The 20,976-nt window shown below is 39.1% G+C and overlaps 1 protein-coding gene across 4 annotated transcripts in view; it reads right to left on the reverse strand.

The window, feature by feature from the left end:
• CADM2 (cell adhesion molecule 2) overlaps nucleotides 1-20,976 on the reverse strand; it is a 677,296-nt gene that overhangs the window by 140,733 nt on the left and 515,587 nt on the right. Inside the window, exon 1 of one of the 4 annotated variants that reach the window (XM_049825027.1) lies at nucleotides 12,354-12,485. The exons of the other annotated variants lie outside the window; for them this stretch is intronic. The gene's annotated coding sequence lies outside the window, so the exon portion shown is untranslated. Of the gene's footprint in view, nucleotides 1-12,353; nucleotides 12,486-20,976 lie in introns of those variants that run through there. 4 annotated transcript variants of the gene reach the window in all.

The following is a 20,976-nucleotide window of genomic DNA, read 5'->3' on the forward strand; positions in this document are numbered from 1 at the left end:
CAAAGACTTGAACATTATTTTCCCGTGTTTCCCACCCGCTAGCTCATCTTTTTTCTGCTTCCTACTGTGAATATTTGCAGTAGAATAGCTTCAGTAAGTCAAGGTGCGAGCAAAGCCTATTAAGAAAGTACAGTGGCCAGATCGTTAGGACAATCTCTGAGAACATTGGTAGACCAAAGATCTTTTTACTGGTTTGTATTAGAGACTGTAGCAGTGTAAAAACTTGTCCCTTCCTTACCATCCCACTAGCAGTGACTGCTCTAACTATCTGGCTACCAGCTAGACCAAGTAAACTCTTCTCTGTTCTTCCATTTGTGTCTTTGTTTCAGTGCGAGGAAGATCTGACCTGGTTTAAATGCCATCTTTTAGAGGGACATGGAGAATCCCAAGAAGCACTGAATATCTCCCTTTAAGCTGAAGTTGCCTGTCCGGATTCTGTTCTCCCTTTTTAGGATTTCCTAATGTTTAGCTTACATATCTTCTGCTTCAGCCTTCTGTCTTTAGAGAACCCCACTCTTAATTTGTCTTGCTTTTTCCAGACATTTCTCAGAGAGCTTGAACATGTAATTTGAGGCAGACATTTCCTCTAGGTACATGTGCCGTTTTGTGGAACTAGTCTATTGGTTCCCTAGTGAGGAAAAAACTGTAGTTTTCATTTAATGATTGTGATGGGTTGACCCTGGCTGGATGCCAGGTGCCCACCAAAGCCGTTCTATCACTCCCCCATCCTCAGCTGGACAGGGGAGAGAAAAATATAACAAAAAGCTTGCGGGTCGAGATAAGGACAGGAGAGATCATTCACTAATTACCGTCACGGGCAAAACAGACTCAGCTTGGGGAAAATTAGCTCAATTTATTACAAATCAGCCAGAGTAAGGTAATGAGAAATAAACCCAAATCTCAGAACACCTTCCCTCCACCCCTCACTTCTTCCCGGGCACAAATTCACTCCTGGATTTCTTCACCAAGCCCCTCAGCGGCACAAGGGGAACGGGGATGGGGTTTACGGTCATCACACATTATTTTCTGCCGCTAATCCTCCTCAGAGGGAGGGCTCGTCACACTCTTCCCCTGATCCAGTGTGGATCCACAAACTTCTCCAACGTGGGCCATTCCCACGGGCTGCAGTTCTTCACGAACTGCTCCAGCATGGGTCCCTTCCATGGGGTGCAGTCCTTCTTCAGGAGCACACTGCTCCAGTGTGGGTCCCCTGTAGGCTCACAAGTCCTGCCAGAAAACCTGCTCCATGGGCTCCTCTCTCTCCACAGATCTGCATGTCCTGCCAGGAGCCTGCTCCAGCACGGGCTTCCCACGGGGTCACAGCCTCCTTCGGGAACCCACCTGCTCCGGCGTGGGGTCCTCCACGGGCTACAGGTGGAGATCTGCTCCACCGTGGACCTCCCTGGACTGCAGGGGACAGCCTGCCTCACCAGGGTCTTCCCCACGGGCTGCAGGGGAATCTTCACTCCGGCGCCTGGAGCACCTCGTCCCCCTCCTTCTGCACTGACCTTGGTGTCCGCAGGCTTGTTTCTCTTACATGTTCTCACTCCTCGCTCCGGCGGCTGTTTCTCTGCGTCCCAACTTTTTTTCCTCCTTAAAAATGTTATCACAGAGGGGTTACCATTATCACTAATTGGCTCGGCCTTGGCCGGCGGCGGGTCCGTCTTAGAGCCAGCTGGTGTGGGCTCTCTCGAACACAGGGGAAGCTTCCAGCACCTTCTTACAGAAGCCACCCCTGTAACACCCCCCCACTACCAAAACGTTGCCACACAAAACCAATACAATGATCATGTGTTGTGAAGTCACTAAAAAAAGCCAAGTGTTAACTTTTCAACCTCCCACCACACCTACTTGACTGTTTTCAAAAGCCAAACACCAGGTAAGATTCTCTTTTATTTCATCATCTAAGAAATGATATAATTAAAGTTAGGTACTAGGCAATAGTTATCAACGCACAGTGCCAAAGTTTATACAGCTTCCACAAGATGGGTATACATAATGAACTTACCTAAACAAAGCTTTTCTTTAAACATCTCAAAGTTCTCATTACTTGTAACATTAATGCAATTGATGTTTGAATGTATGAGGGATGTAAAGTTCTGTATAGACCAGAACTGATCGAGTGAGGAAGACGCTTATTTTTCTGATTTCTGTTTTGGTGTACAGGGAAAAAGGGTGACATTTCCATGGTTGAAGTTAAAGACATCTCTCATCTGAAAAATGGATTCTGGTAAAAACAACAATATACAATCTATACAGGGTATGTGTATCAACTTAGAGGAAAAAATGAGGAAAACAATCGTTAAGACAAACAGCAGACTAAACTAAACCTGACAGGCTTGAGTGATGACATAATACCCTCTTACTCTGTGATGGTGACACAAAAATGCCAAAGGACACAAAGCTGTCAGTCTTGTTGTTTATCTTCTATCTAAGACTAATAAAAGGAGGTTGGTGATTGACAGAACAGACATGGGCACAGTCCTAGGCATACAGTTTGCACTCTGTTTGAAAAATGTATTGATGGTTTTAGGGGTGGCTTGCTTGTTGTTGCCTTTTTCTTCATTACCTTTGTGATCTTTCACGAAGTTTTTATATCACTTTTTTAAAGCTATCTTTGCTTTTTTAAATTAATGATTAGTAGTTATAATTGTTGATAATGCAGTGCCCTAGTAATTTATTAACACTTTCAGCTTCTGGACAAGTCCAGCTTAGTTGAAAACAAAACTAAGTTTTGCATGACCCCTTAGGTACTATCATGGTGAATAAGGGAATATTATCAAACATTTCTATTTTTAGCTGTCCCAGAAAACAAGGCCTAAATGTATCCTGCTACATCAGCTCCTAACTACTAAAAATGGAAAATGACACAGGTCTCTATAGAACACAACACTGAAGCAGCACCATGTAATTTCAGCATATAAATCTTGTAAGGCAGGTAAAACTACAAAGAGAGAGAACAAGGAACAGTTTACATAGTGAAGCATTGCTGAAAACAAGTGAGTTATTTGGTTATTGCCCCAATTACTCTGTAGGAAAGAGCTGGTAGAAAATACTCTGAAATGAACCAAGTATCTTTCAGAGTTCTGCAGAATAATTGAATGGGGAAGTCTGCATTATTAAAACCACAGAAGACAGCATTTTCAAAACCTTCCCCTAAATAAATGTGTATGTGTGCATGTGGGGATGCAATGCCAGTAAAACTCAAATTATTCTTTATTACTCAAGAACCTCATACAATTGAGGAACAAACCCTATAGAGCCGCGCTGTCTTGCAAGTCATTCCTTTCACAGGAGGGGTTGCGCGGGCCTGTGCTAGCAAGGTGCATCTTTAAGACCTCCAAGAGAGATCTTTTCTTCTAAAAGCAAATACACACGACAATAAGAAGGGCATTTTGTTCCTGATTCACTCTTCCTCTCATACAGAAACTAACACTGAGAGGTACAATACTGAGGAGCAATATGTGGGTTTCCCACTGAGGCTGGCCTGCTCCCCTGCAAAGCACTGAATGTACTCCTGAGAAACACACAATCTGCTTCTGCTTTGGATCCTGGTTTGTTGTTTGACCTTGTCTGGAGTCACTTTAGCTCACTGAGTCTATGGTTTCTAACCTCACATGGCGACAGTGCCTTTTCCTTCCATCTAACGCTTGCTGTAAAGTGTTATTAAGGGAAAGGCAATGTACCTGAGAAAGGTGGAGATTCAGTTCTCATTCCAGAGTGGACTGGAAAGCATTCCCTTATTGACACAGAAATACAAATTAGCAGAGTTTTAACAGCTCTATTCATCTCCCAGTTGCTGAGCATTGGGGCAGCAGCAACAAGGACAGGAAGTCTTTGGCTGGAACAGCCGAACTGAACAGGCATTTCACTATGCTTTTAAGTCCCACTGCTATATGTCCACGTGTTTGCTACCATGGCATTTGAGACAGAAGTTTCAATTCTGATCTCCTCACTGGCTACAAACTAGTGCATCCTCCTCTCCTTTATTTCAGTGATTTTGACTGATGACAAATGTATTTTTCAAGTTTAAACAAATAATTTTGCTTTAAGGTTGTGCTTTGGCAATATATTTAACACTGGCCAATGTAGGCACAACAATTCATAATGTGAAGGATAATCAGAAAACTCCCCTCTCTTTCCTGTATTATAACTGCATTAAAATGCAGTTATGTATATTATAATGAGACATGTGTCAGCATGCTCCACTGTGCTACAGGCACATTATTCCAGCTGTTGAAGTTACTTCTTTTTGGCATCACATCTCAGTACCTGAATCCCCCCAAAGCTCAGAAATGCACACCCTATCATGTCTTATTACTTCAGTAATATAGAAAACCTGCCTAGCCACTGAACTTAGCAACAGGCAGCTCTTCCTCCATCCCCTTGCCCTGCACTCCACTCACGTGTTTCTGGTGATAACAGAGTATTTTATAGTTATTTCAGGTGCAGGAATCTGCCAATGTTTCAGCCATCTTGTCTTCCTTGGGGCAGGGTAAGAGTAAAATACGTGAATGAAATACATGAGTGGAATAGCGGGGTTTTTTACTTGTTGAAGTGTGCATTAGCTGAACTGCTTCTTCCTATTGCAGTATAGCTGTTAGCCATCTTAAAGAGATCAGTACCTTTTACAAGCACATCCCTAGAAATTTTATACAGAAACCATTGCATTTTAATATGAAGATCTGCCCTTATTTTGTCTGCATTTTTTGGTCGGAAAATAGGGACTTCTTGCTATTGTTAATAGTACAATAAAAATCATCTGATAGCACTGTATCATTTCAGCCTGATATATTTGAAGCAGTAACATGATACATTGACTGTCGTTTAAATATACAGCCACAGTACCATGTCATTACTCCTTTCTCTGTGCCACACTCCATAGTGAAACTCAGCAACAATTAAATGAAAGCATTTAAGAAAATTTGTGGTTTCAAGGGCAGCCTAAAAATATTACAAAATAGCCCGAAAGCACTATGTTCTTTACACTCTGATGTCAGCCTCCTGTCAAAGTAGCTTTATTCTGACTACGAAAGAATGTAGTAACAATGAAGGGAAGCACTCAGTCAGAACTGCTCAGATGTAATTCCTGCTCTAACACATTCCTTGTCATAAACAGATTCCGAGATGACATTGGATCAGTTACGTTTCCACCTCAAAATTTTAAGCGCTTTGCTAAAGTAACACCCTTAACAACTTTACAACATTAAATGGAAATTGTACTCACACAGCCACATGCAACACCCTGAAACAAACACTGGTACTGGGAAGAGAATAGCTCTTAACTGGACTAAAAGACTTTGCGAAAAATGAGATAGGAGCAAAATGCCTAGGAGGTAGGAATCACAGATGCTTATCTCAGAATTTATACCAGTCTCTTCTTAGTCTTTGATAAACAGGTAAACTTTTTGCCTTCTACTATTTCAGAAATGCAGATTATAGTTACTAGCAGCACAAGAGATACTGATTCAATTCTTCAAACTACAATATCATTAATAACATCCTGTATTAGGTTTGCATGGCAAGGTTTTGGTAGCTGGGGGCTACAGGGTTGGCTTCTGTGAGAAGCTACTAGAAGCTTCCCCCATGTTCAATAGAGCCAACGCCAGCCGGATCCAAGTCGGACCAGCCACTGGCCAAGGCTGAGCCCATCAGCAACGGTGGTGATAATGCCTCTGGGATAACACATTTAAGAAGGGGGAAAAAAACCTGCACAACAGCAACTGCAGCCAGAGAAAGAAGTGAGAACATGTAAGAGAACCAACCCTGCAGACCCCAAGGTCAGTGCAGAAGGAGGGGGAGGAGATGCTCCAGGCGCCGGAGCGGACATTCCCCTGCAGCCCGTGGGGAAGACCCTGGTGAGGCAGGCTGTGCCTCTGCAGCCCACGGAGGTCCACGGTGGAGCAGATCTCCACCTGCAGCCCGTGGAGGACCCCACGCTGGAGCAGGTGGGTGCCCAAAGGAGGCTGTGACCCCGTGGGAAGCCTGTGCTGGAGCAGGCTCCTGGCAGGACCTGCGGAGAGAGACGAGCCCACAGAGCAGGTTTTCTGGCAGGACTTGTGAGCCTACAGGGGACCCACGCTGGAGCAGTGTGCTCCTGAAGGACTGCACGCCGTGGAAGGGACCCATGCTGGAGCAGTTCATGAAGAACTGTAGCCTGTGGGAAGGACTCACATTGGAGAAGTTCATGGAGGACTGTCTCCCATGGGAGGGACCCCACAGTGGAGCAGGGGAAGAGTGAGGAGTTCTCCCCCTGAGGAGGAAGGAGCAGCAGAGACAACGTGTGACGAACTGACCCCAACCCCAATTCCCTGTGCTCCTGTGCTGCTGGAGGGGAGGAGGTAGAGAAAATCAGGACTGAACTTGAGCTCAGGAAGAAGGGAGGGGTGGGGGAATGTGTTTTAAGATTCGGTTTTATTTCTCATTACCCTACTCTGATAATATATTAAATTAATTGCCCAAGTCGAGTCTGTTTTGCCCGTGACGGTAACTGGTTGAGTGATCTCTCCCTGTCCTTACCTTGACCCACGAGTCTTTTGTTTTTTCTCTTTTTGTATTTTCTCTCCCCTGTACAGCTGAGGCGGGGGAGTGATAGAGTGGCTTTGGTGGTTACCTGGCATCCAGCCAGGGTCAACCCACCACACATCCTACATTTTAAATCAAATAAATTAGTAATACCAGACCTGAAGTAGAAAAAAAATCATAGCACCTCAACCATCTCAGTCAGAGCTCTACATCTTATTTTCTCACAGGTCAAAATACAAAGATGGAAGACAAAATACAATCTAGTGTATTTTAAGGATTAGCAAACCTGCACTTTTTCTAATAAAAAACTGGGAGTAGTTTCCACAGCCTGGAGGTCCTTGGGGAAAATCTAGACACCCATATTCCATTTTTCAATGGTCTGTGCCTGAATACAGGTATATACTCAACTGCCACAGATTTGCATGGTGTTGTCGAACCTGAGCAACGCAGCTGTACTCTGTGGCACAGCCATCCTCTGCTCCCCAGCCACAGCAGCAACATCTCGTATATGCACAGTCCCAGAGAAAAGTTTTCTTCTTTCTTTGGGCATGCTTGGCACGTGAAATCCCCAATATGATGAGAGTGGTGACTCTGAAGGCACATCACATGAGAAACAGTTTATTACCGTATACTTTCTTTGTTATCTGGCCAAAGCATGTACCATCTCATGATCCCCTATGGACAGGCATGGAGGACACTCACTGCAAATGTGGAATATCACTGAACATAAGTTGAATGCCATCGTATGAGGCTGGACTAAAAAGCAAGCAAGGCTAAGCTGTATGCAGAAGTTAAGTGGAAACTGGATATAATGCACAATGAAGATGTGCTTCTACGTGCAAATGTACTTCTTGGTAGTCACTCCTCAAATTAAAGACCTTCTGAATAGTTTCAAAGTAAACCGCCACAAAGCATGCATTATAATAAGGAATAGCAGTATAGTCACCACAAAAGGCAATACTGCAGTGGACAATGTAGTACCACAACAGGAATATCAGATCTAGAATGCAACTAATGGCATAATACAGAGGTATCTGAAAGCAGTCCAGCTACATTAGCTGGGCTCAGCAGCAGTAATGTAAGCACAGTGATGTGGCTATACCACTCCAGGGACCTATGCTGGTATTTCTGCACAGTACGTTGCTTGGCTGCAGGTCTCAGTCAGTATCTCTGCCTACTGACTTAGATACAGACATTTTTTCAATACTTCTTGCTAGGTTTTTGTTTCCCTAATACAGCAATACTGAAATTGACTGTGGGAAATTTCCAAGTTTTTCCTATCTACTAAGTTGAACCTGATTTTACTGACAGATTGATTGCTGAAAAAAAGACAAACCACAAACCAGAGAATTGTTTTATTCTGGTAATTAATAAGATGTAACCTTCATGTTAAGGAAACCTTTTATCCTTCAGATACTGTACTACGCCATTACAAAGGGGAAAATATGTCCAGCAGGACTAGCAAGAGTGCATCACAATTCACAGTAACGATTTACAGGACCATTGATTGCCTAAATATTTGATCACTCTGTATCATTCATGTATTGCAATATTTATTCTAGATTTAAGTAGTTTTCCTATGCTCATTGTCTCTGCAAATCATATTGGAAGTTGTAGTTCTTCGAATAAGTTTTTACAGCATAGAATAAAAGGTGGCTCTTAAGTCTGTAAGCAGAAAGAGAAAATAAAAATTATTTTCTCTTTTTCATTGCAAGGTGATGCTATTGCTAATCAGACTACCAGAATCAATGCACCATAAAAGATTCTTTGGCACAGAGAACATATATCATGGATAAACTTAATTACTTTTCAAAGGGGAAAGAAAACTGTTCTGTGAAATAGCAGACAGGTCTTGTATTGACCTGACGTGAACAGACAGAGCTGATTGCTGCTATACTGTAGCTCAGACGTGGTTATGTTTTACAAAACATCTGCCAGGCATAGGCAAGTTACCTACTGTAACAATTCTAGAATTAGCATTGTTTTCACAGATGTCTTCTTACTCTGCACTATTAGATCTGATGGAAGAGTAGGGTCAGTGAGAGCCCTTTAAAATTGACACTAGAGATTTACAGTGAAACACTTTCAGTCAAGACAGCATCTGTCACTATTATTCACCCTTAGAAGCATCTCAATCAGCAGGAAGCCCCGCTGCAATCAATTATGAGGCGATTCCTGCCTATGGTAGCCTCTGGTCCAAGCGCATCACAGTTTGACTCAGAGGGATGCCTTCACTCACCTTCTGCTCCAAACCGGAGAATGTGGTATTTCAGCAAACATCTTTTCAAGAACTCGTAGCAGATCCCTGGGCATGCCAGCACCATGTCAGGTAGCTTTGTGCATGATTTTCCCTTACCTATCATGAGGTAGCCAAGCTCACAGAGAAGCAGAGACAGGCCATGTAGCTGTTTACTTAGAAATGATAGTTACGGCACCCTATGTAGCTCTTCATTTAACTGCCAAGATTGTGTTCTCCTTTCTTGAGGCAAAAGGAAGGTGAAAAACATACTGATAAGACTACATCATTTTTACTGAGGTTAGGATAAGGGCACCATACTAATGAGTTGTAATTAGATTAACTGATGGACAAGAGAATTTGCAAGATCTACCTAGTCGGTACCTAAGATGGAGACCTGTGTGATGCAAACTTGCAAGGCCACTGAAGAAGACAGTGCATGCTTAGGAGAAACATTATCTTCCAAACTTTAAGGCATGGTAGATGTGCAATCTCTCAGAGGGGTATATAAATACATAAAAAAAACCTCAAGTACTTGTAGGTGTACTGAAAACAACTTGTTTTCTTGAAGTTAATATCATGACTTCCATAGTTCACGTTAAGTATTGGTAGCACTGATTTTGCAAAAAATATTCTTCAAAACACATCTCAGAGGTATACTAGTCTGTATTACTTTCATTGAATAGGAAGTTAGTGACATAAAGTCCTTCATTAGTAATCTTAGTGTATTTCTGTTCTATTCCAATCCAATTTATGCTGCTCAAAAGTTTTTGAGCTACTTTCTCCTTGAATAATGATGCTGCTTCTTTTACTTTGCTCTTTGTGGCTTGCACACCACTTCAGATTTGATAAACCAACCCTACAAATTTTATGATTATTTCTGTTGTTTCAAGATTCCTCTCCACATATTTTCCTGTCTTATGTTTTCATTCTCTCTTCCTTTCTTACATCACTCTACTTCATAAATGCACTTTGTTTTACAAAGTTTTACTAGTCTGTTTTTTATGCTGTCTCTTTATTATATTCTACTTCTTTTTTGTTTTGTTTTGTTTTCCCTTTATCTTCTTTCATGTCTCTGTATTATTATGGTGTTCTGAAGTACACAGTAGGAGTGAAGCTACCATGCATTCTAAGGAGGATGTCTAAATTTAGAGGGGGAAGGAATCAGCCCTATTCTGGGTTCAGTCGTTCCCCCCCCCCCTCTTTTTTCCCTGTTGTTACAACGTAATTACTCAATTGTGCTTCCAGTATCTAATTATATTGAGTATTATTTCATTAGCCTTTTCTTTTTACTAATTATTACAAGGTTTGTAAACTCTTTCACATGGTTGTACTCAACACAGTGATGGCCATGGCTCACACAGTCTCCTAAATAAATTGTAAACTGCTATTTGAACGACAGGTACATTAAGAGATAAGATAATATGAAGAGAACTAAATAGCAAATTACTCCATATGTTTCTGAGATACGCATGTTAAATATTAAACACATTTGAAGAACACATAACCTGTCAAATCTCAAGTTCCCCTGTCTCTTTCTCATACCTTTACATGCTATTTTTCCCTTTACTTCAATACTGACATTGAAAATACAAATTAATGGAAATAGTCTTTAACAACCAACCAACCAGCTTGAATTTAAAGTGCATGCTTTCAGACGTTAATCAAATTTCTTCTTGCATGACATAGGAAGGTTATGGAGCAATGGATTCAGAGCCACATTGCCTGCATGAGATGCGGACGTAGCGGTGGCACGGTAAGGGAAGATGGCCAGTCTCCTGCTCCATGTAAGAGCATGTAACTTGTAGGCCTGTGCTAATGCTGCATTTCCTCTTTAAGGAGCTTTAGATACTATTACTTAAAAAACTTGTTTGATAAAACCACTTCATTTTCAGAATTTGAAAAAGTCAACAATTACCTATTTGGCAACTAGAACAGGAGTAAGTCATTGTGTGTGGCAGGTATTTTAATGAATCTTTTCTTGCTCCTGTTCTTCTCCCTCCCGTTTTTCTCCTGCCCATCCTTGCCTCTCCAAATATATCTCTGTTCTAAGCTGTCCATTTCGTACACATACAAGGTTTGTGTACATGGAAATGACCTCACGCAGACATGAAAAGAAGACTGAGTGGCAAATAATTCAGTTATGTCTCGCTGTGATTCCCTAACTGTATATAAATTAGCAGAGTTTTTGTTCTGGTTTTTTTTTTTTGTTGTTTGGTTGGTTGGTTTTTTTTTAATAACACCACCTCAGAATTACAATTCTACAATCCATATTTAATCTGGCAAATAATGAAAACATTGTTTTATTAATTATTTTACAGAACCATTTGCTTTTATTTTTTGACTACAGGTTCTCAACTATTACCTGTTTTTCTAATGATAATTGTTTTGTTAATGCTATGAATCTGCAGTTCCATTAGAGTGCAGAATAACTGTGGGAGGTAAAGTCCCAGTTCTGTCTTATATTAACATTTTTTCAGTCTTTTTTAAGTTACTCTCAAAATATTATGAGAACAGACAAATTTCCTACTTCTGATGATACTTATACTACTAATCTAATTAGTTCTTCTTGTTCTGTGATTGTTATGCAATTATATTATGTCATGAAAACAGCATGTTCTGTCAAATTGTTCTTTTTGTTTCTTCATGAAGTTTTAGTACATTAAAAACAAGACAAAAAACATTCTCTGTAGCAAAGCCATAAATAACCCCCAGCATCTTTTTTTTATATTTATGAAACTCTTATTAACAAATGAGACCTTCAATTTACTGGAACATATTGAGTATATGAAAATAAAATCTTGCATCATAACACTATCTTTGAAATGTTCTGTGCCAATCATATCAGATTGTTCTCATTGACTCAATCAGGCATAATTTAATCAGAAATAAATTAGACTTCCTCTATTAGCGTAAAAATAAACACTTGATTCATATTCATTCCCCTAAAATATTTGCTTGTATCCACAACTGTATAAGAATTAAGGAGCTCAGCAGGCCCTCTGGCAAAGTGATGCATTTTCAACTGATCCTTTGGTCTGTTTTCCTCAGTCCACAACACACAAGACATTATGTGTGATAATGGATGCCTTTTTGGCTGATGACACTGAGATTGTACGAAATGACCAGCTGATAATATTTCTCTCACTGCAACTATATCTGTATCTATATGCTAGATCTTTGTTTTAGCTAACCATAGCTAAAATGAAGACTATTTTCTTGGAAAAACTACATCTTTAACCTAAGTAAGAACAGAATTTTTCCTAAAAAAAAGTTAGTTTGCCAACAGAATAGTCTCTGTACAAAAATGGCAGATGACACTTTGTGGGTAACTTTCAAAATTAAACTGAATAAAATACTAGGAAACTATATCCAAAAAAGAACAATCTTGAACCAGAAAGGAGGTAACCTTCAGTGAAGAAAGAGATTAATTATCTTTTATCTGAGTATCTGAATGTTCAATTTGTGTGGGCAAAGTCTTCAGCCTCACCAAGCCTGTCGGGTAATGGCATATATTTTTGCCTTTGTCTAGCCTCAGCTTATGCCACAGTTTGCCTAAGGTCATCAAAGAAAATTATTTGGTATACTATACCTTTTCCTTGTGCCTTAGGCTCTTGAAGTAAGACATCACCAGACTAACAGTATAATCCATGAGCATAAGGTGGGTATGAGAATCAATACTTAGTCATTCTCTCAGATGAAACATGTAGCTGCCTCAGGTCATACAGAGGATGGTCACAGCAATCTGCATCAGACTCCAGGATGGCCTATTACAGACATCTATTAAACAAATGCAGGAATGAGGGGCAGCCTCAGATGTGATTAAAGAAAACACTGGAATGGCAGAACACTGAATGAACTTCTGTCCTCTAAAATCCTTTTGTGAAGAAACAGCCTTGATTCATTCTATGTCAGCAAAAACTGTCAAATGAATGACACACTTGGGCATCGAGCACTCACGCTTCACATTGCCAAATGAAAGAAGATGAAAAGGTCCATCTTGATACATTCAATTCTTTCCCTAATGGTTTATATAATGATAAGTATTATGTATCAAGCAGATGGGAGAATTGAAATAGAGATGATGTTTGATGCATATGTTAGTATCTCCTCCTCTCTTGTATGAAGGGCTCTGCAAGGTGGGAAGAGAAAGAAGGAGTTCTTTTTGTTTTTCCTAAATGCAATTTCTGTGTGAGAAATCCCCTTTTGTACAAGTACTCTAAATGAACAGCCTATTTGCCGGGGAAGACCATGATGGTTGGGATGAAGAAGTTCACAGTCATTTTCATAGCTTCCCTTTAGCAAGTAATTTGGGTGTTTGGTCCTTAACTCAAAACCTTTTCCTAGGTATGGCCCAAGGCCCAGGGATGTGTAACAAACCACCGATGTAAAATCTTTGGAAGACTTGCTACTGTTGTCTCCCACAAGCTGTATAACCACACAGTTTTACTGCAATGAGAACTATGAAGTATGAACATGTGACTTTTATGTATTTATAAATACCCTGGCTCCCATTTTTGCTATTAACAACTGTGACAAAGAAAAAATGTGAGTATATACACTCATCATTTTCTCCTCAGTGTTTACAAAATTAGAGTAACTACTTCAGATAGGCTTCTAAAATAAATAAAAGACATGTGCTCTTTTATACTGCTTTGTTTCACACAGATTAGGAGAGCTCACCAGGTTTATCAATTACATTTTCAGTTGGCTACCATTTAATGGCTTATTTCTCTGAGGCAATGAGCAGGCAATTTTACACAAATACTTTCTACCTCAGGTGCTCTCTCACACAAAGCCCCATGCTCATTCAACATACCTATCAATCAATATATCTATATTTCCCTATGGAAGGCGAGTGAGAAGTGAAGGCAGTGGTATTTTACATGCACGGCACTCAGTAAACCCTTAATATCTTGCTTAGTTTAACTACTGCTGCCAAGCGCCTTACCTGTTCTTCGGAATGGGGCCCAAAGGTATAGCTCCTGTCTTTGTAGCTCCAGGCAGGCAGAACTGAGGTAGCTGCTGTACCCTCTGAGGAGCACCTGGATAATATCACAAGGATTGTGCCTGCTCATTGAATGGAGGGGGCTAGCAGCCTTTTATTCTTGAAGATTACAGTCAAAGGGATGGTGAAGAAACAATATAAAGAGATGGTTTTTTACTTAGTCTTGTGCAGCACAGAGTTTGCCAAACTTTCTTACTGATGGCAGCTATTCTAAAACTACGCTTCAAAGATCTATGACATACATTTTAAAAGTAGTTTAAAGCGGCACCACTATCATGCTGATTTAGAATAAATCTGCAGTTAGTTTACTTGGAATATCCTAATCCAGGTTACTGCAACACCTACTATGCTGCCTCACACCCCAAGGGAAGAATATATTGCCAGAACTGCACATGACTGTTTGGGGATGTCCTTGGCTGTTTGCTAATCTCTAGACAGGAGATAAGATGTAGTTTTGAGCCACACAACTCTAAGCTGCCTGGGATGCAGGCAGCTGATACAGTATGGTTTTTCATGGGAGGTTGGGACAAGCAGAAATGCTTGAGCTGGAAACTGCTCTTTGCAGAACAGACAAAATTGAAGGGAAAATGCTTGCCACACCTGGCTTTTTATTCTGCAGTTGTCCTTGCCTTTGACCAAAAATGCTGACTTTCAGAATGTGCTGCAACAGCCCTTTTTTGCACAGGATGTGGTGCCACATGAGGTGTCTTCATTTTGGCAATGCTTGTCTACTTGTTATTTTTCACTCTCCTGTTAATCAGTATCGTGGGGACTTTTTAAAAAGTAGAAAAAAGGGTTAAGATATCTGCGGAGCTATGTTTGAAAAGGAAGATGAGGAGCTCATTTTGCATTTGAAATTAATACTGGACTGTTTGTGTGTTTATTAAGAAGGTAGAATACCTGAATTTATGTACAGTCCAACTGCAATTTTTTTCTGTAAAACCATGACTATACCTAAGTTTTAGATACCCAGATGTTGGAAGCACACTTAATTTCTGTGCAAAGGATAAATGAGGGTGCAGAGTACTAAAATAAGAGGAGGAACAAATATAAAATATTCCCATTTTATCTGTATTTAGAAGCAAAAATTTCCATGAATATAATGGCTGCTACTTTTTAAAGTCATAATAACTCACACAGGTTTTATTAATGCATAACATAAAAAATTTTAAAGTCCTTACAAAAATTAAAGTCATTGTTCCTGAGTGCTTCAGGGGCCAGTATTTTCAACTGAGGTACATTAGTGCCATTCATACGATGGAAAGAATTAAGCTTTGAAAAGCCTATGGAATTGTCTTCATTTTTAATCTCAGTCAGCTGGGATGTTTTGACAGCTATTTAATGGCAGAGGATAAGATCCAAGCCAGCTGTGTCCGTCTTTCTAGGCACATCATGCAAACATTTACTCATATGGATGATATCTTGTTATCATTGTAAGAATATGAAAAAGGGGGCACAGAAACTTGAAATATTAAAGCTCTAGAAAAGAAAAAAAACCTACCCAAAGATGATAACTGAGTCACAAAATCCTTCATAGCCCCAGGGCAATAGTCTTACGTCACTGTAGCATAGATTTGCCTGCTTTTAGTGCATATTAATCTTGAAAGTGACAACAGTCACCACATTTATGACAAAATAACTTAATAAAAGTGGAACAAACTATAATCAACATTCAGTAAAGCCAAGCAATATTATAACAACAAATTCAAATTTGAGTAGTAAACTTCTCAAATATCCTCTGTAAGTTATATTACTTTCTTGTATCTACTTTAGTAAGCTATAGTAACAAATCTTAAGGAAATGTATATTGTAAGAAAAGAAAATGGTCCATTTAATTATGAAGTAATGAATGTAAAAATATTATTCTGTTTATATGACTTATTGGAAAATTACAACAGTGATTCATTCACTAGACAAAAAAAACCTTATTATCTCTAAACTGTTGGTACAAAATGTGAATGAGTGTTCTATAAGGGGAAATGGATAAGAGACAAAGATGAAGCTTCTTTTGATACTTTTTTTTTTTTTTTAAAAGAATGAGTTCAGATGGAAAAGTGCATAAACTTAAGTGTATTCTGTCCTTATTTGAGGTGGCAGAGAGAAATTCAGAATTCAGGAACTGTAATTGAAAATGGGCCTGGATTTTATAAGCTAAGTCTTCAGGACTAGGGTATGAACAAGTAATCCTATTGAGCTTGGTGGATATAGCTTCCCTTGCAACTACCTGATGAGCATGTCCAAAGAATTATTTTAAGATTGGAATTTAACCATAAATTTCTGAAGTACCTATGGGGTCATTTGGGGCTCTTCCTTTTCTATAAACATCAACTCTTGATTTTGTAAAATGAATTAAAAATACTGACATTATTATGTTATTAAAATGGATACACCATACAATAAATGAATAAAAAGTCTATTTTAAAAATAAAATTATTTAAAGATAATATCTAATCTGACCTGTATGGTTCACTTAATAACTGCTGTTATCAATCACAGGGACCTTAAAATGACAATGAAACATAAAGCAAGAAGGGACTTCACATTCAGATAACTGGCTTCCATGGCAGAAGAGGAAAAGATTTCAATGAAATAGTTTGTGAGCTCAGGAGAAGATTGGAACTGAGTCCTGCAGTGTGGTGTAAAATTTAAGCAATACTCTATATTCTCAATTCCAATCAACTTCCAAATTTGAGACATTTTGCCATCTACCACTCTTGGACTGGTGAAAGAACAAACTACTGTGTGATATCCTTTCATTTTTATGAAGGGTTGATAGAATGAAAAATGGCAGCAAGAACATCAGTAAAGAAAACAAATTCTGAACACTGCTACTGTGCATCACAGTAGACTGCAAATATGACAATAATCTGGATATTTAAAATGTAGCCTAAGGCATAAACCTACACGTAGTTTTCATTATCACATATTTAAAGGCAATAAAATGTTACTGTCAATCAGTTTAAGAATATTGTAAAGCTGAGTTAAAAAGACAGGTGAGCCTCTCTAAACCACTTAGGAAAGAAACCCTTCCTGTGATTAACACTTTTAGAGACAGAAACTCTTGTTACTTGCAGCTTTTACTTGTGGAGTTTAACAAGGTCACAATCTACTTAAAGCAGCAGCTGGTAGGTCATTTCTCCTCTTAATAGTTTCTGTTTTAATTATCACTGTTATCAGAGATGGTACTTTTCATTGTGCCAGCACATAAAATAACATACAATGAAAAAACCAAAACACCAACAAATACTGAAAAGGACCCACAGATAAAAATGAAGCGAGTAGGTCTATCAGAAGTTTAATAAACTTTTTTTGTAGTAGAAAACGTTGGTGATTGTTTTATGCATACTGCATTCTAGCACCTCCAATCAGCCCATGTTACTCTTCAAGCCAAACCCAAGAACACAATCCTCTTTAAACACGTGATTCATTTGAAATAACAGTAGTAGAAGCAATTCCTCTGGGTCCTGCTGACACAGGAGGTGGACCAAATATTGAAACTGTTGAAGAAGAGAACTTTTTTAAAAAGCCTGCTCTACTTCATCACTTTTTTAATGAGAATTGGCATACTTTTCAGTGACAGATATTGCTATTGTCATCCATGCTGATGCAGCAAACTTAACTAAGCATGAATGCTGCCCCTTCCTGCTTCTGGCTGCCCTATGCAGCCAAATCTTCTTGTTTCCTTTATCTTATTGAAAGTCCTCTTAAAATTTATATCTAAAAAATTTCTTACTAGATGAAAAAGGGAATTTGTCAACATAAGAAGGAAACACACAACACGTGTTTGAGTTTACTGAACTGTCATCTCCTATGGGCTAACTTTCTAGAGATCCCATGAATGAACCCAAAACCAGCAGCTGAAAATATCAGGTGCTTGTGTCCGCACAGAACCCTGACATCTTGGAAGTCACTGAAGTTTAATCAGTTCCTGACCATGGACATAGCTACATTATACCATATCAAACTCATCCATGAAACACTATGGAGTACGAGCATTTACGCATTTTCTTTACACTCTGCATCACTGAGCACATAGCTAACAGCTAACATTTACTGGTATAGATGAAGGATACCACCAGGGGTTTTTAAAATATTTTTTGTCTTTCTTCTCCCCCCCCCCCCCCCCTGCTTTTAACAAAGAGCAGCACTGTAGTATTGATGTTTGGTGAAAGTCTAAGAACTACAAGTAATCACAGATTGCACCCCTGAAAATCTAAACTGCAAGAACTGTCCTGAGGCTGGCAATTGCTGCTACCAGAGTTTTGGCTGAATGAACTATCATTTGACCCTAAAGCATCTGTCCAGCCAAAACATATCAAAGAATGGATGACAACAGCTATTTCAGCAGTATTTGCAGAGACAAGAACACATCAAGAGTCAACAGTAAAAGTAATAAAAAAGGCTAAACTTTCCATTACAAATAAAAACCAAGAAAACCTTTCTGATCCTGTTTGTACAAGAAATGTGTGCAATGCTAAGACCTAGAAGTGGAGGGGGGCAAAATAAACTCCACACATTATGACTGGTCAAAGTAAAAAAATGTGCCACTATAACCCCCAGAAACAGCCTTCAGGAAAATCAGCACATCTTTGTTGGTGTAAATACTTTTGCTACTGTATTTACAGTTTATTTGAGCAATTCTTATCTCAAGTTATTACTCATCTCAAAAGTATGCTGGAAAAAAACTCAAAAACCAACTACTAAGGAGCTCTTTCAAAAGCACATCTGAAATTATATAATAAGCATTACTCACTCTCTTCATGCCTTTTATCATTAGTTAATGGTGAGTTGCTGGAATTGAGTGCTCAGTGCAAAGCTTCATATGAAAGCCTTTAAAAGTAGTGTTGGCCAGACAATATGAAAAGTTTAGTATTAAAATACCACAAAGCTAGGTTTTTAAGTTATGGGTTTGTATTTCAGAGATAGCAATTTTAAGTGTTTGTGAAGAATGATATTTTATTTAGTTTTATCTAAGCAGTGTTTTAACTGTACTGGATACTGAAGAAACAAAAAGATGTCTCCACACTATGTTTTATAGCAATGCTTAGATTGCTGTATATTTTAGTGTATCACTTATTATAGTTCTATGTTACTTGTCAGACAAGACAGCAGCCTGATTTCTTCTAGATCTAGTATGTTGCTGGATTCTACAATATTAATCAATTAACAAGAGTTGGATGAAAGACATGTCAAACAGAGCTAACTATGTCCAAGCTTATCCACCTACTGCTGCTGCCACTGGAAGAGGAACCACAGTTGCATAGAAGCTGAAGAGAATGGTCCTCTGACATCAGTTGTCATGCTATGCTTCAAGTGCTACCTACCTTCTTTTTTTATACTTGTATTCATTGCAATTATTAACGACTATGACATATATCTATACCACAATCTGAAGGCAGGCCTGAGCTTGCACTGCAATCCAGATTTATTTAACCTTCAACATAACTGGCCCGAAGCACAAAGCTTTGGAGGAATCCTAGAGAAGGAAGGAAGCAACAGCTTTCTGTCACTCTGTCCCTTAGCACAGGGACTACTTGTTCCATACAGACCTATGGCTGTAAGAGGGTAGGCAGGCAGGCTTTGGGTTTGCCTTATATTTTAGGAACACTCCCACATCTTAACTAGTGGGGGACTCTAATAAAGACCCTGACTGAGAATAGGGTGGGTATATCACAATCTAGACATACTCTCGTGCTGGCTACCAAATATGTGGAACACACTAGATTTCAATTGCTATCTTGTCTGTACTGCATTGAGCTGGTTTGACATAAGTTGAAGGTCAAGACAACTACTTGTACTCTTGAACCAACTGTTCCCAAACCCCTAAATATATTTTCCCCAAGTAGAACACTAGATCAAAGAATTTTGTATCTGCATGTACAACTTTCAAGTAATCCAAACAAGAAAACTCCCTAGCCCACTGCCTTCCTGCTTTTCACCCTGTCTGGTTTTCGGGGAAAACACCGTACATAATAATCCCCAATTATAAAATATACACCTTGAGTACTCAACTACTGCTTTATTTGTTTCCATTAAACAGCAGTTCATCCCATAACTAGTTCCCTTGCATGTAACCTTGCAAATTTCTTCTTGCCTTGGGAAAATATTTCTTATAGTCAAATTTATAGTGCCTTTGGAAAAGGGAACACTGGTCCAGTATGTATATAAAGATGAAAAATCTCTGATATGCAAACAGCTGTGACCTTTAACATACATTGCAAACTAACAGGAAGCATTGTAGTTAATAACTTTATCAAACTGCTGCATTAAAATTGCTACAAATTATTTACTCAATTTCATTAACAAAAGAGAATTTGTGCAACACACAGTGAGAAAAAGTCAGCATGCTGTGTCTGGTCATGGGGCCATTGAACCCATTTAACAAGGAAGGGGAAAAAAGTAGGAAGTAAGTGAAAAGTGCCATGACTGAGCCTGGAAATCCTACTGATGGAAAGTGATCCCATTTCAAAATGGCTGTGATAGAGAAACAGTCGTTAAGCAACGCCTATGGGGCATCAAGACACATTAGGAGCTAGAAACCTGCAATTAGAATTCTGAGAAGGAACTGTAAACACAAAGCACATCATGCTCTTTTTTTTTTTTTTTTTTTTTTTTTCTTTTTTTCACTGTTATTTAAAGATTTATTGTTAACATTTTCTTACAGTTACTTGTCAGCTAACTCTGGAAGAACCTACACTGCTATCAAGCACTGTGGAGGTCACTCCCACACACCTGATTACCTCCTTAGTTGATTCATAGGAGTGTTGCTTGAAATATACTGAAAGCTACCGTGAACAATCCATTCATTTCTAAGACAGATGTCTGTTACAAAATGCTCTTGGACTCTGGAAGCTACATGAAGCTAACTAAATTTTATGGTAATAGTATGACTTCCAGAATAGCGGCTCTACACTTTAAATATTGGCTCTTAGGAAAAGGTAGGTATTGTTCAGAATAAGTCAGCAATCTGAAACATTGGCAATAATTTTATACATGGTGTTGCTAAGGAAAAGACTATGATGGAAAGTCATAAATTCACAGGAAAAAAAGGTTATTTATAAAGCTTCATATGTGGAATAAAGTATGTGTCTTTTCTGACTCTAGCTACAGAAACTCTGAAAGAACCTTGACAGGGAAGCAAACCAATATTATTAAGTTTTCTACAGGTTATCCAATATACGACACGCTTTCCACTTGAATAAAGCAA

This window comes from Accipiter gentilis, chromosome 21 (assembly GCF_929443795.1).
Source record: "Accipiter gentilis chromosome 21, bAccGen1.1, whole genome shotgun sequence".
NCBI lineage: Eukaryota > Metazoa > Chordata > Aves > Accipitriformes > Accipitridae > Astur > Astur gentilis.